The sequence below is a fragment of the Apus apus genome, chromosome 7, assembly GCF_020740795.1.
Source record: "Apus apus isolate bApuApu2 chromosome 7, bApuApu2.pri.cur, whole genome shotgun sequence".
In the NCBI taxonomy this organism is placed as follows: Eukaryota; Metazoa; Chordata; class Aves; order Apodiformes; family Apodidae; genus Apus; species Apus apus.
This window is the reverse complement of record NC_067288.1, coordinates 28,780,859-28,797,702: the sequence shown is the minus strand read 5'-3', so window position 1 is coordinate 28,797,702 and position 16,844 is coordinate 28,780,859. Positions and strand designations below refer to the sequence as shown.

Sequence of the window (16,844 nt, the reverse complement as noted above, 5' to 3'; positions counted from 1 at the left end):
CATCAGAAAGAATTCTGCAGTCCAGTACGAGATCTTTGCTTCCCTTTCTCCAGTCAAATGAAGAAGTAATCTCATCAGGTTGAAAAGTGCTGACTAAGGATTTAATAAAGTGCCTGCAGATGTGTGTCATCTCTAAGGTATTCAACTCATGTAATGCAAAACAGTTCCACACCGAATGTGCTTATAAAATTCCATTTAACCATTGCAGAGCTCTATTTTACTGTTCTCAGGAGTATTATCACAATTCCCTGCCCCCCCCCCCCCAAACCCCCCCCAATTTACAGCACCGTGAAAGTTGAAACTCTGCTGCCAGTATCTGAGAATCCTCTCTGTAGTAAGGTTTTATGAACCATAAACAATATCTACTTGACTGAATCCTAAACAGGAAGTCTGAAATGGCAATTACGTTTCTTTGATAGCTCAAGTCTATTTGTTTCTTACGCTCTTGTGAAGATAGCAGAGACACACAGAAATCCACAAGCCACTTGTGACAATTGGGGCCTTTGTATGGGAAGAACAGCAAGGAAACACTTTGTGATTGAGGATATTTAAAAGGAAAAAAGCTGAAAGTGCCTCTTGGACTCTGGTAGCAGTTTCTGCCTGTGTCACGAACCCAGAAACAGGCCCAGAGTTTATTAAAATCTTTTTAAACCAGCCTTGCTGCACAGCACGTTTCACCCCTGACTTCCAAGCCTAACCGTGAGCACCCTCACGTGTTTTACACCCAAAAGAGAATCAGATGCAAACTTGTTAAATTTACTTCTTACCTGCACATCTCCTGCCCTAACAATGAGACCTTTCAGCTCACACAAAAAGTGAGGGTTGTAAAGCCGCCCTATCTGTTTTTCAAATTAAAAAGTTAAACAAAAGTCCTCAAGGGCAAAGTTTAACGCTGCGGAAGGAGGTTGTTAATGTGGAATCCAGAACTGGGTGTGACAGTTGGCTTATTTCTCCTGGCAATGTGGGTTATTTAAGGACATTCACGCGTTTGAAACCCTGACAAACGCCACACTTAGGAGCTTTTGCTTTGCCTCGTCCACTCAGGGCCAAGGCCTTGTCTGCACTAGCCATTTGCTTTAGGTTCCAGCCCAGCTGGGCTGCCTGGCAGCGGGACGGGTTGGTGCCATCAGGACTTCAAAGGCGGTGCCGCGGCCGTTGCTGCCCCGGGCACGGCTGCGCTTGCAGGAAGCTATCACTGCACGGGCCCGGGCGGGAAAATCCACCTTTGATAAGAGCCTAAATTAAAAAAGAACACAACAACTTTGAGCTTTAGAGCTCGTCGGCAAAGCGGGTGTTTGAGCAGCCGAGCTGAACCTGAGCCACGACCGCTGGGCACCTGTGGGGAGTCATCACAGCGCATCAGTTCAGTTGTTCTGTTTGGGGATGACAGTTTAGTCATCTAAAGAGCTTCAAGGCAATCAAAAACATTAACCCCACAAAGGTGAATCAGGGTAAGGAGTTCTGGTTGCAAAGATAAAATGAGAATATGAACAGGGAGGCAGGAAAGTGGTCCTTTAGACATCACCTTGTGAGACGTCCTGGGAAGGCTTTGACCATTGTGGGTCCTTTGAAAGCAAGGGGCCAAAACTGGGGCTTTGATGGAGTTCAGAAGGGCTGCCAGGGTGAGTGCAGGCAGTGGGGATTCAGCTTGTGGCCAGAGGGCTCCTGCAGACAGAGCAACTGCCTTTACTTTACCCCAGGTCTGAATTCATCCCACTTTTCTATTGGTTTCTCCAGGCATTAAATTTGATCCTACTGCGTAAACCGAAAGGTGAATATTAAAGACAAGGTCACCTTTGTGCCTATGGAAGTTATTTTCTTAGAGCTGGGATTAATTATTTAGTAATTATATTTTCCAAAATGAAATACTGAAAGGGACATAAGTAGCATGTTGGTCATCCCCAAAGGGACATAAAACAGTGAGTGAATCTTCTGGTTGTCCAACATCCCCACCCAGGAGAGTCGCACGCCCTGCTACAAGCATATTTATCCTGTCTTGAGGAAGATAAAACCTGTCCCAGGAGGGACACCAGTCTCCAGGCGATGTGTACAGTAGCTCTGCATCCAATAGATGCTTTTGCGAGAATGCCAGTTGTGGCAAACTGCATTAAATTACATGCAATAATTTTGTAATACGGACCTCTGCCTGCTGACTATTAAAAACGTATAGTAGTCCAAACCACTTCTCTCCTGAGACCAACAAACTCACTTCAGGCAAGATTTCTGCTTGGGTTCAAACCTCAAGTTAGGAACAGCTAGTGTTTTTAACTAAGTCACCCCCAACCCTCCCAAACCTATGAAAACACACTCATACAGTAACTCCTGCTGTTGTTCCAGACATCTGAATGTTCCAGTAAAGTGTCCCAGCTGGCCCCAGATGTTTCCTAAGTATAAAGCAATGCTCTAAGCATTGGACCCCCTGCTGCCCCAACCTGAAGCTCAGCGGATTAACGATTGACTGTGCTATGACATACTCACATTTAGCCTGAATATAATACAGCAAAGACTTATCAATGGCAAATGTTTGAAATGTAAACCGGCAAGCAGAGGAGGCTGGCACTTGGAATATGATGTATAAATAATGTATGGGAACTTAAGATCTAAATTAGATCTACAGGAAGAAAACTTTCCCTTTTCTCTGACTCTAAAAGAAGTTCTCTCACAATGAGGTCATTTTTTTTGCCTGTCTTTCAGTTTACAAGCTTGCTTTTTAACCAGAGGGTCTTCCTTTTACTTCGGGAACATTTTGTGAGTTACAGTTTTCCTTTGGTTTTCAGTGAAAGGAACAAGTTGGTTTATTTGTTAGTAAATTGACTTTGAAATCTGCAAAACAACTTCTAAACTTTGCCTGGTTTGCCAAAAGCCGACTGCAGCAATGCTGAACCTTGCTGCTTGAGAAAAAAAAAAAAAAAAAAAAGATAGTGGAGTGAAAGAGAGAGAGGAAAAAGAAAGGGAGAAAGAGAGAGAAACAATCCCATTTTGGTTTTTGTTAGAGGACGGCATACTACATAGATCAGAGACTTTTCAAAAAATAAAAACCCCCACTGTACACAAAGCACAGGAAAATGTGAGGAAAAAAGGAAAAACCTAAAAGCAGCTTAGAATGTGTTAACTCTGCCATTCTGTCAGCTTAAAGAGTATTTTATGCTTGATCAACAGCTCTCTTTTATTATGCTTTTCTTTCATTCATTCAAGACATCAAAGACCAGAACCACCAGTGTACCTGATCTACCAGAAGAACTTGTAAGGGTGTTCTAAAGAAACGGGGGTATTGGGAGCCAGACACCCCTGCGGACAAGGCAGTTCAAAGAGAATATTTCAACAATGATTACATTTTGTAAATCTTTGTACGAAAGACAGCTTATTTCCTGCTTTTTTCATGAAAAATAGATTCTATCCATTAAAGTGAGCCCACAGTATGAAAGTTACTTGAGATCTGAGGTACAGCAAGCGGATTAAGTGGATGGTGAGATGAAATCTTTGAGAGGGACGATGGCTTTCTCTGATATCTGTCGCTGCCATAAGGTTTTCTGACTGGGATAAGAAACTTCTCCTTTTTTTTATTATTTATTTGGAGAGTCGCTGGTGGCAGGGAAGACGTTTGTAAAAGCAAAATAAACCAAAATGAAACAGAAAGGAAAAATGTAACAAATAAAGGAACTAAGAAAACAAATGGCTGCAAAAAACCTTTTGACATGTTTAAAAGAAAAATGACATGTATTTGCCCCACTCCAAAAGTCACAGGCCAGCCTTTTAAATCTCACAGACAACTCTGAAGCGCAGCTCACAGACCCAAGCCAGCTGTTTACTTTTCAAAGCCCATGGTGGTTTCTGCATTGATAAACTATATAACCTCACACACACAGAAGGGATTTTAGCCATGCCAGACCTCATTGCTCTGTCCCAGTCTCTTTATGCGCTGTCACAGAATAAAAATGATCCTAACACAAACCCTGAAATAATATCTTGCTCCAGAAAGGATATCTTTGTAGATATTTCCTGAGTTACTGCCAAAGAGGATTTTTTTTTTCCCCATTCATCCTTTCAAAGTTTTGCTATAAACATAGCCAAAATTGTTCAGGAGTCATCAGAAATGACCAAAATATGACCCACCAACCAAGTACAGCTGGGGGAAGGAACTGCCCACAGGCCTGCGGCCCAGCCACCTCTGCCACCACACCTGGGTGACACGCACCAACATCAGCACCTCTCCTGCTCCCCAGGTACATACCTTGCCTTTTGCAAGGGAAAAAGAAATCAGCAGAATGCATTTTAGTAAAGCAGCAAAAAAGACAACTTCAAAACCTGCTTCACAGTTTAGATCAACTGTTACGATTTAAAAGTAAATCTGCTGCAAAGGGGTTTTTAAACTTGGCACTTTGTGCCTCATTTTTTCGACAGCCCCACGTTTTCCTCTGCTGGAAACACAGCTACCTGTGCTAGAGAGCACAACACTTTAATATTTCTTATGCTAAATCTAATTTATTTCCTTTTATGAAATAAAGTGTGCATCGGGACTTGGATCTGCTTAGAACTTCATGCCAGGAGCTGCGATGGCAGGCACGCTACTGGGACAGGACTTTCCTAGGGAAAAAGCCAGCCCATTGGGAATTGCTGTGAGCCTGCTCCTGAAACTATGGTGCCCACATGCCCTGTGCCCCTGGGCACGGCACTTAAGCCGGTGGGTGCAAAGGGACCCCCCATCCCTGACGGTGGGTGCGCGGGGCCGGCGGCAGCCGCTTGGCTCCCAGCCCCTTGCAGCCACTCTCTGCCCATCCCAGGCTCCAGCAGCCAGTTTGCAAGTTCAAGTTCAGGTTTAAGTGAAATAAAATGCTCATCGGGAGTCTGCAGCCAGCCCTCATTTACATGTGATCCCTCTGAACTTCTCCTGCGCCAGCGCGCCCTGTTTCCAGGGCCCGCCGAAGGAATGTTTTACAGTTAGAGCCCGCAGTGCTTTCTCAGGCATTTTAGACCCAGAGGCCCAAGTTTCAAGCTGCAGCATTAAAAGTTTCCACAGAGCTACTGCAGAGAGAGGGAGGAAAGGGGGGGGAGGGAGGGAAATGAGGAGAACAATATCGTCTTAATTGTCTCTATATAGCTCCACAGTTAAAGTATTACTTTTTAAAGGGACATAATTTATGCTAGAGGCACGGTGTTATAACAACCAGTACATACTTTTACCGCAGCGTAACCCGCTCTATTCTTCATTGTGCTCTCTGGTTTTGTTGCTTTTGCATAACTCCTTGTTACCCAGTCCCCTATACTGTACTTACAGTTTTATTCAATTTAAGCCAGTTCCTGCAGTCCTCAGGCAAGCAAAACTCCCCTGAAGCCTCAGGAGTTTCGCCTGCTCCAGGACTGAAAAAATAATCTCCCTGCAACCACTGTTTTCCTCTAAAGTTTCTTTACTTTTATTGTTTTAGACAATCAGGAAAAGTCATCCAAAGAAAATCAACCCCCAGTCTGTGCCTCCCAAGCTCCATTTGCAGCAAGACAGCCTGAGCACACACAGAGACACAGACACACACAGACACTCGTGGGTTTGTCCCCAGGACTCTCCTTCCTTGTTGCATACCAGTGGGAAGCAACAGAGTGACTGGAGCTACGTGAGGTGCCTGAGAGGTCCCAGCAGGCCAGGCTGGCAAGGGGCTGCAGAGACTCTTTGCAGGGCTTGGGGCACAAAATGCAGTTTTCATCTGCTTTTCTTGACTGCCTTGAGAGAACTGTAGAGTCCACAGCACAAGAGGAAAGTGAGGAGAGATAATAACTTGAGTTGGAGGGGAAAGTCAGCGCTCCCTCTGAAATCCCCCTGGGGCAGCAAAGGGCTGATAAAAGCAGGGCAAAAACCAGGGGGGGACAGGACACACAGATGAGGTGTCGGGCTGTGGACAGCAGAAACAGCACCAGGCAAGGCAGGTGGATGGAGGGACAGCATGGGAGCTGGGGGCTCTGGGGTGGGGGTGCCAAGACAATGGCATGTCTGCAGGAGTGGGCAGAGGACCGTTGAGATTCAGCAACTGCAGAAAGGGAAGAGGCTTTGGGGTTTTGGCAAGTCCTAAGTGTACTGGACAAGGAGATCAAAACAGGTCTTCAAACCAGCACAGATAGGAATAGGGGCATGGAAGCAACTCCTGTGTTCTTGCCACATTGACCTTAAAGTAGACAGTGAGCTGGAGGAATAAGGAATCAATTCAAATTTCCCCTCCCCAAATCCCCCCTTAAAGAAAGAAAGCCAAGAGGGCATTGAGCTGAACAAAAAACTCCTCCTGAACATGAGAACTTTGGATGTCTGCATTTCTCCTGATGCTCTGTACCCTCCTAAACTGAATGAACTGCTCAAGAAGAGTGGAAAGCCACCTACCACACCTGTGCTCAGTGCCAGGAAGCCCCTGGCCAGAGATGTGGTGTCCAATGAGTCCTGTTCAGCTGTCATGGCCATCAGGGCCAGGATGATACAGGAGCTAGGTGACTGGGGTAAGGAAGAGCCACCCCAGCTTTTGCAGGTAGCCAGCCTTCACAGAACATCATCTGCCTTTGGATGAGGAGGGACATATTAGACATGGTTGGCTAAAGGGAGTTGGGCCTTGGCCTAGTGGGGAGTGATCTCCACACATATTGTGAGATGCCAATGAAAGTCCTGGTGGAGTATAAAGTCATTAAATGAGATGAAATTAAACAATTCAGTTATTTTTGCCTCATCATATTTGTGCAGTATGGCAGGCAGGATGAATTACTACTAATTATCAAATTTAGTAATACTAATTAAACTATCTCAATATAATTAATACTAACAGGGAAAACAGACAGGGTTACCAATGTAAATCTTGAACTTAAAATCAAAAGGTGCCTCTTTGCTTTTATGAGTCACTGAATGTGAGGCTTTTCTCTGAAAACAGACTGCACAGAAGTGGCTCTTTGTACTCAGTAAGTAAGCTGCTCCATTGTATGGAGAAGTACAGCTCTCCCCCCCCCTTTTTTTTTTCCTAAGTGTTACTACTTTTACTCCTTGTATTCCTAAAAAGCCTCCAGGAGAAGAATCTGAGCTCTGTTTTGACTCACGCAACATCAACAGGACTGACAGAGCAGCTACCATTACTGGGACAAATTCTGCCCTCGTTACTACTATGAGGAAGAAGACAAGTCCCCATGGAGCCTCCATTGCTGGGAATGAACCAGATGGAACATAACCTGGCCTAGTCTTCCAGATGCAGCCTACAAGACCAGCAAACTGGGAAAACTCCAAAATTAAACCCGTCTCAGCAACAAGAAAGATTGCTTTGGAGTCACTGACAGATAGTACCTGTAGCCACAAAATAAAAACTCTAGAGACAGATGATGACTGCACTGCAAGCCCTCCTCATATAGAAAATGTGAATTTAAACCTTTGTCTTATTTGAAAAAAGATTAGATTTTTTCTACTGGGCATAGCTATAAGCAAATTACAAGCATAATTAAACAAAAATATTACTGTATTTCTAAAACAAACTCCTGCCAGGAACAAATTTTCCATCTCCTACTCTCATCAACTTCAATGAATGTACAGTTGGGGCCAGTACCACAGATTTGACAGACCAAAAAGACTATAAGAATGTTCATTAAAAAAAAAGAAAAAAAGAAAAAAAGAAAAAAAGAGGAGAGCCAAACAAGGACCATTATGTGTAAAAGTGTTCCTGCAAAAGCTCAAATCTCATTGCTTACCACATGCAAGGATGCAAAAACCCAACCCCACATGCAAATTTTCTGTCTAACTTTATCCCCTTTTAAAAAATTGATACCTTTTCTGCTGTCATATTTTAAAAGATGCACTTATAGCAAAAGCACACACAAAAAATAATCTTCTCCAAGCAATGTAGAAATTATTTTGTTCAGCCTCAAAGGTGACTGCATTTTATTGGAAGTGATTTTTGTTACTCATATCTCATGATTAAAATCACATTTTATTAGCCTCTGAAATGTATTTAGCTGCATCTTTTCAGGTGTAATAACTGGTATTTGTGTAGGTGATGCAAGAGTTGGATCATGCAAGTGAATATGACTGAAAATATTAAGATTAGGGTGTCAGTACTGTTTTAAAAATTTAATATTAGTAACCAAAGTAACTAAAGGCCACATAGTCAAGCTGACAAGGTTATGTTCATATTTAGCCTCTAGATTTATTAGATTTTATTTTTAAAAGTATCCTGGGTTTGGATTATGCTTTTCCAGTTCTACCTCTGTTCAAGTGGGATATACTATAAAAACAAATGCCTAAACCAAGATGATACCTTTTGTTGTTCTGCACTAAAACCAGGTAAAGTTTGAAAGCTACAACTAGGCATGTTGTTAGTAGTCCTTACTAATAACAGAGAGCTGTGGTTAGTTTAAAACAAAACCAGGTTTTAACAAAGGGTAATCCTTTTGCTGTATTTCTTTTGAAGTGCAAATCCTTGCCCTGTGCACATTTGTCTAGGATAGTCCAGCATTAGGGGAGATGATGCCCAGTGTCTCAGCAACATGCAATTTGCTGCAAACTGGAAAGTCTCCCATAAGAAATGGCTTCTCATCTTTTGGTCCCTTCTTATGGGATTTAGTATTAATTTCAGAGCAAAACAGCCTATTTTGCATGATGTTCATCTCTGGAGCTTATTTATTCCTTGACCTCTGTGTTAAGGCCATTAAGCAAAGGTGGTTCTTAGAACAGAGGTAACTTAATGCCTGTCCATTGGGAAGGACGTAGGGATTGTGGCCTTTCATTTTTGACCTTCATTGTAGACTGTGGTCCTAATCCTCTGATTGCAGAATTGTTAAAAAGTATATATGGCAGTTGGCAAAAATTTTAATGTTCCAGTAAATGCAAAAGCCATAAATTCAGTTGCTGACCTTTTCCATCCAGGTCACCTGTGACACCGACTGGAGTTTGTCAGGCTGTGTGGGATTTATGGAGCTCATATAGGTATCAGCTGCGAAAGCTGAACTTTGGTGAAATGTCTTTCAAAGGCACTTCCAAAACCCTTGTAAAAAGTCAGAACGTCCTTTTTTTTTTTTTTCTTAAGGGTCTACATTCTACATGCATTTTAAAAGGTCTCATCGTGCAGTCTCTGCAAGTCTTCAACACTTTGGAAACTTCAGCTCTTAAATTATTACTCTTTACAAAACAGAGCAAAATCAGGCCAGGCATGTAATGACTGTGATCACCAACTTCCAGCGGCCCCTCTCCAAGCCCACAGTGCACAAGAACCTCTGTGCACTCCTTTCTGCCTCCTGTGTGTCCCTCTCTGCCCCTCTCACAAATCAATGCTATTGATGGTGTATTGTCAGTCAGGGAAATGCGAGTTGGTAGCGCCCTGAAGCAGCTGCAGAAGAAGGGAAGGAATACAAAACCTCCTCAGATCCACACCGTGAGCGTGAGATCAATGTTTTCAATAAGCCCTGTGCCTCCATGTAGCACCCTAACTGTCGCAATTAATAATGTAGAAGGAGCTGATTAACTTAAGTAAAGTGCTCTCCACTGTGTAAACACATCAAGATCTATAGGGCAAAAGAGGAAAGAATGAACAAAACGTCATTTTTATATTTTATGTGGACACATTCTTGCTTTCTATTCTGCTCTTGTAACAATTACTGTACTAGCCACTCTGACAGAGTCAATAAATCGATCTGGGACCTGATGCAGCAGAGAGGCAGACTAATCCAATACAGCATTATCTGCAGTGGGGCTGGGGCGGGCCTGGGGTGCCCAGGAAATGGGCCAAGCCAAGGAAAAGCTGCACAAGGCACCCAACTATAACCTTGTCTTACACTTGTTTGCTTGATCTGTCTGTGTATGCCTGCATGTCTGTATCCTGAACAAACTTGAGCCCTCTGCCCATCCTGCATCTCCACAGTGCTTACCATATCCAAAGTTCTTACCATGTTCCAGCTGGTCACAGGGCCCTGTGGTTCAGCCAGCATCAGCACCCACTCTGCTTTAAACATCTCGGCAGCGTGGATTTAATCATCTGGGCACTGGATTTTAAAATCTGATGACTCTCCTCCCCCCCCTCCAAACTCAGTATCTGCTCTCCCTCTCAGCTGCATTCACCACAACAGCAGGAAGAGCTGCTGCTTGTCCAGTGAAAAACAAATGTAGGAGTCCCCTTCTGTGTCTCTGTACCCGTGAGCATAGGAACTGTCACGTTTTGTCAGATTAAATGGTCACTTGGGTCTGGTATTATGTTTCTGACTGGCTGCACTCCTCTTGGGAGGAAGATGCAAGAATCCCTATAAAGGAGACAGACCAAAATGACTTGGCCTGAGGGGAAGCTTCTTCCCAGCCCCATGCAGTAAGTGGCAGGCCTTGTAAATACATGTTAGCGGGGAACATGAGATTGAAAAAAGAAAAATAAAAGAAAGTTTCCTGCTGAATGGAAAAAAGAAAACTGGTTTTTGGCAGAAGTTCTTCAAGAAGGAGAACACAGGCCATTGTTATTATGAAGACTTTTCAATGAAAACGCAGAAAATCATTGCCTTTTAGAGTAATTGTTTAGCTAAAGAAAGGTTACACAGCTTGTAGAGAATTTAGTAAGAAATTAAATCTCTCCAGCTCATTCATCATATTTCTGCATTTGCCAACTCTTCCCACCAGGCCCACGCTTACTTCTTCTCTCTCCTCTCCCCTACTGTGGAGCATAAGTAATGGCCATAAAACCCACAGAAAGGGTGCCTTACGCACAGGCTTCCTGTTTATTGTAAGGAGGGGGAAAAATAAGCAGTAAGTTTAATTGCTTCGTTTGGGAAATTCGTCTGTGTCCATTGTAAATAACTCTCTGCTGTATCTATTGGAAATAGGATGCTTAGTGCTGGTTTAAAAAAAAAAGCCTGAACTGCTCACCAGAGCCTGCAAGGAGGAGGAAGAAGAAAAAGCCCAGGAAAAAGGAATCTTCACCTTTATAGTGCAACGTGTGCTTTCTTCTGGAGGTACACCATTCACTGCTGCTTTTTAAAAACTGATCTGAGAGCAAAACTTCAGCCTGCCCCTCTGTATGAAAGCTCAATTAAAGGGGTTTTGTGCACTGCACTGAGCTGAACAGACAGTGAAGGGAATGGGAGTTGGGGAGTGACCCTGATTTCTGGCTACCTTTGTATCTCCTCTCTGTGGAACCCACTCTGGACTGTCATTAGCAACTGTGATCAGAGCAGCACATTCACACTCACGCTGCACTGAGTTATTATGTGATCAGGGGCACATCAAGAGCACCACGACCACATGTGGGCTCTTTGCTCCCATCACGATGGAACCATCTCAATTTTAGCTCAGCAAAGGGTTCAGCCAACGTTTTCTTGACTGATTTCCACAAAAGAGAAAAGCAAGTGTAATATGGCCAACCACAAAGCAAAGGCAGGATCTGAGATCTTCTTTCAGCTTCCCAGGGTCCAAGACCTGCTGATGCTTGATAGACTGACACTGCATTTTCTATGCACACTCTCTCTAAGCTTATATTACATTTTTAGAGCCATTTCCAGGCCACCCTCAAGATCAGACCAGTACAGCTGCTCCCTGGGTGGAAGATGAAAGACAGCACCAATGTTCAGGTCACATATCAGTAGCTTTGTACCACCGGTTCTGCAGCAAAACACTTTTTTGCTCAGAGATCAAAACTTTCAGTCTCTGCTTAAAAGTGCTTTGCAGCTTAAGTTTCTCCCAAAGCCATGTGTACTGGCCTTGGGAGGTTGCTTTATGGAATATGTAGTTCTCAGGGGGCTGGACTGATCTGAACAAATGCTTCCAAATTAGTGTTCTTCACCTTCATTCATGATCAAACACAAGTGGTGCATTTAGCCTGGAGGATAAGTATCCCTGTCCTGGGTAGGAACAAACAACAAGTAGCACTGACCTGGCTCATAAATAATTCTGTTTAGAACCCTCAAAATAAGAGGCCTGATTTTGTTCCTGCAGCCTCTCATGTTCTCTGCACGTCCGCAGCGATGCTGGAGCCACAGGCACCCCTGATGCTTCCCCTGAACATGAACTGCTCCGAAGTGGAAGCTCAGCCGTGAGCTCACTGCAGCAATACCAGGAGATCCTGACCTTCCCCTTGCTCCCTGAGGGCTGGCAGGTGCTGCCTGTCCCACCTCGGCAATGCCTGGGTGCTGGGAAAGGAGGGAGAAGGAAGCAGAGGCTGCAGAGGACAGGCAGCTTGTGTTTCTCATGAATAAAGCACATGGACATGAGCCGTGTGGGAGCCTGGCAGCTCTGCGTCCCTTCCCAACAGTGCAAAGGGCAGGGCACCGTGGCAGGGGTTCTGAGAGAAGGAACACATGGAAAACCCCCGTGAGGCTGTGACAGAGGCACACATTTCATTTGTCTAAAGAAAAATGTGTGCACTGGTTTCGTTCTTCCATAGGGTGGCAATGGAACCTGGGCACACAGCAGCTCGGCAGCTTCAGCTGCAGGAGCAGTAGCTCTGGAGGAGCCGCGCTGGTTTCCTGCCCAAGGTGCTGACTTTGATCTATGAATCCTCTGCACTCTCAGGCCCTGTCACCTGCGAGGCTGCTCCCCTGCCCCCCCTGCCCCCGCCGCAGTGAGGGGCTTCACCTGCACCACATTCCTCTGGATTCAGTGTCTGGGCAGCAGTGCCTGGCTGTTATCACAGAAGGACCATCTACTCCGGAATGTGCCTCCCTCCCTTGTCTGACAGCGCTCACATCTGCTAACCCACAGGACACAGCATAAAGCTCATTTTTTCTCTTGTGACCTTTGTTTTAGAGAGCTGCCAGTGAAAAACTGCAGGTTGCTGTTTGCTTTCTAAAAGGATCATGGGGAAGCAGAAGAGCCTCTCCTTTGCCTCTCGAAAAGAAAGTAATTGTACAATTAGGTTTGTATATGGACCTGAGGCATAAGGTGTTTTTTTAGAGATTAAAAGCCTAAAAGAAGCAGCTACAAAGATCCCACTGTCTAGTGCAGGGAGGGCAGAGAACAAGAGCTGTAGCTGGGTGGCTCCAGGGCCTCAACAGGGACAGGGTGAAAAGACAAGACCTTGGCTTGCTATCCATGACCTGGCCCTAACTTTGGGATCAGGCAGAGGAGGAAGCAGGAAGAACTTCTTCTAGCAAATAGTTTTACCTTTTCCTAGAGAACCATGAGGGAATAAATACTTGGTTTTGCACTTAACTAAGTCCTAGAAACTAACTGGGATGGATCTGATATAAGGCATGTTTACATTAGAGAGGGATTTTTCCTGTAACAGCTGGCCAAGAGGGTGCAGGATACACTTTCTCTCTTAAGCAGCAAAGAAAACCATTTAGTTTCTCGTGGGTGGTAAAGCAGTTGATCCTCTGCCTGGTTGCCTGCAGTGGGAGGTAGTTTCTGCTCTGTGCATCCCTGTCACCTTACTGAGTAAGGCACAGGGTCTGCTGGCAGGTAGGAGGGATTAGATGGAGCAGGCATGTGCTGCTCAGGAGCTGTTTTTAGCATCCAAAGTAGAATTTCCAGGAAGATGTAGGGTAAGTAGGTGGTAAACAGGAGTCAGCCTAGTAAACAGTGTTTAGTGTGAGGTGGAGCTGCAGCACACTGCATACCTAACGATCCCTAGAGGAATTCTGTCCTGTAGAGCAAAGCGAGGGCATTAGCGATCAGCAAACGCCACTTCAAGCAGCAAGTGGCAACACAAACTCCAGCCACAAAAAGCAGGTTGCTAGTTTAGAGTTCCCAGCTGCACATACTCTGAGCATACAGCCTGTGTTTCACAATTACTTTATCACTTGGTGAGGAAAAAAAACAACCGAAAAGCTCAGAACCCTTTATTAATGTTGTTGTTGCTACTGATAGGCCAGAGCCTAATTAATGTGATGGTACTTTCCCATTTTGATACCACTCTCCTTATTACAAGTCCTTGGCAATATGAGAGACGTATCTATTACTTAGTCATGAGGTATCTAGACCAGCTTGCTTTTGAAACTAAAGACTGTGTACCCCAGGCATACTGTATTTCTGATTTGCATATGGAAAAGGCAGTTAAAAAGCTGATGCCCCCATATTGCTTGAGAGTCAAGTAGCAAAAGTAAATGATTTATCAAGCAAAGGTTACAACACCTGTGCCTTTTTGTCAACATATACAGAGAATGCCAAGTCAAGTGTTTCTTCTAATAGCTCCAACAGAACTTTAGATTTAAATAACCCCCCCAGATAGGACAATTAAGTGGTGAGCCACTGGAGTGGCAGAGTGATGGATGGGGCAAGCAGAGGCAGTGTCTGAAAAAACAAACCAAGTGAAAAGTTTTGAAGCTGCTAAAACCAGATGAAGCCAACAACCCTTTTGGGGCTTTCGTTACTGAATCAGAACTACTGAATTAAATCAGTTTATTTCCTGGTCTCTAACATCACCGAGTTGTCATCCTGCCTCAACCTTTGCTGACACAGGAAGATGGCCTTTTTCTAAATAAAATAGTATATAAATGCTATAAAATTCCTTTAAGGGATTATATTTGAAGCAATCTGACATAAATCAGGACATGCTGCTAATGGAAATATCTACTGCTAACTTTTATAATGCCCATGAAGAAAGGCATGTACTGGGTTCGGTTGTTTAAAAACAGCTCAGGACAGCCTGATCCCTACTCAAACCCAGCCATGCTGTTGTGCATTTGTCTGTGATTTTATTCCAATGTTCTGCAAAAGCCCATGAATGCCCATGTATGGGAAATGTGACTTGTGCTGCATGGTGCTGCCCCATCCCTGTGCACAGACCCACTTCTGCAGCCCTTTAACACTAATAACAATGATGTGTAACTAGTGCCCGTAGTCAAATGACCTGCCACTAGGTCTGGAAAAGACAATCAGAGCCACCAAAAAGCTGACCATAATGATCTCTTATAGCTTGTAGGGGGACTGTAATTTTTTAAAAAAACAGACACTCAGATACTGTCTTAATTTCTATTTTGTTGTTCCAGCAGTAGAAAGTTGCTTAACCCTTATATTTAAGCTTGACTTTCAGAGGCCTTTGAGTGTTCGTTGCTTCCTCTTATCTAAGGAAGCTGTGTGTCCTGGCAGTCATTGGTCCTCAGAACCTGTATCTTAGGCTGACTCTAAATGTACCAAAAGAAACCTGATGGAAAGAAGCCACCCCAGCTGTTTTTAATAACACAGGCCTATGTGCTTTTATATTTTCATTTTGAAAATATCCTAAGTGATTGTCCTATACACTAATGCCCAGGAAAAAGAGTACAAAAGCATGTCTTTGTTTAGAGGAATGCTAAGTAAAGCCCAAACCATAGCTGTTAGTTTTTCTACCTCACTTCTCTGATTTAGAACAGAGTCAACTTCAGAGTTGTTTCATGAATAAGTAGTGAGTTTTGCTGATAAATTATATATTTAGTATCAAGTGGGTTGTGGTGGTATAATGATGTATAGAAGCACAGAGATGCAGCTGGAGTCAGAGACTGGAAGTCAGTCTCCTTACCCACTGCAGCATGCTTGACTTTAATTGAAAGCTGTGCTTGAGTATTGTTTTCACTGTACAGCATTGTTATTCACTACACTGCATTACATAGAAGCACTTAAAGTAAAGCTAGAGCACTTTAAAATGATTTAAGTCATAAATAAGAAGGATAAAAGTTTACAGTCGACAAACTTGTCTGGGAAACCTAGGCTGCAGGATGCAAATAAGTTTAAAATATTTTGGAGACTTAATATTGTTGTGTCTTACTACATAATCAATTTACCAACTAGCAGTTTTTCAAGTCTTCTGGAAAAGGTAAGTAGCATTCTCCAAAGGGTTTCAAGTTTTCCTGAGCCATGAAGGAAAAGACCAAATGCTTAAGGACTTTAACAGTAAACCTTAACATTCCTGTTTCTCAGATTCAGCTATTTCTTTGTATTCCAGTTGTTTCCAAAACGACTGGAGAAGTAAGATTTACATGGGGATGCGCATGAAAACTTGTCACGTGCATGAACTGACTAAAGGAAGGGGCCTGAAAAGTGGGGTGCAGGCTGGGTTTTGTGAAGGCATGAAGAAAAGATGAGAACCCGATGGGTTAAAGCCCTGCTCTGCACTGCTGGTGGACTTTCTGTGACCCTATTTAATGTAGAGAAGGTTTGAGATTCGATGCAGTTTAACCTGTGCTGTCAACAGAGCTATAAACTAAAGCCCCTAAGAAATTGTACACAAAGAGCAGATACACAGAGAAAACACACTGTGTTCACAGGCATCTGGTTGCAGCCCAGTAAACTGAAAATCATCTGTGAGGAGGGACTTGTGTTTCACTGCCAGTGGAGGTGCTGAAGCCATTGCCACGAGGAGTCTGTCTTCATGCATACACTGGACTGTGCCATGTGATGGCCATTAATCTGTACACAAATTATTCAGATGCACAGTAATGATTTGGTAGAGCTTACAAGAGCTAAGCGAGCACTCCCCAATCTGCTAGGTATCTGAATTCTTACTCTTTAGTCATCACAACCAGCTCAAACAAAATGAAAAATATTTATTGCTGCTGACCTTTAAAAGAATTGTAATGTAGTCAAGCAATCACTTAAAACTACAAACTACAGTTGTCCTAAAGCACTAGCTCTGCTCACTTTTTTATACCTTCACCCCCATGATAACGTGATATTAAGCACAGACTTAATTTTTTCAACATCTGGCTCAAATTAGCTGCTAACAAAACTGCCAACAACTATTTTCTTAATCGACCCTGGGAATTTGATACAGCTTGGAAAAAGCACATTTAAACCTCGTCCTTCTCCTAAAGAAATACAAATGTTTACTTGAGCTTCTGATTTGACCATAGCAGGACTATGAATTCAGTTAACTCAGCTTTATAGGCCTGCCTCAACTGGACTTTTTTCTCTTTGTGTAAGGAAACAGATGTGCTCACAATTACAAAAT

The 16,844-nt window shown here is 43.6% G+C and overlaps 1 protein-coding gene across 15 annotated transcripts in view; it reads right to left on the bottom strand.

The window, feature by feature from the left end:
* Window positions 1-16,844, bottom strand: part of NFIA (nuclear factor I A) — a 249,013-nt gene that overhangs the window by 11,388 nt on the left and 220,781 nt on the right. The window lies entirely within an intron of this gene.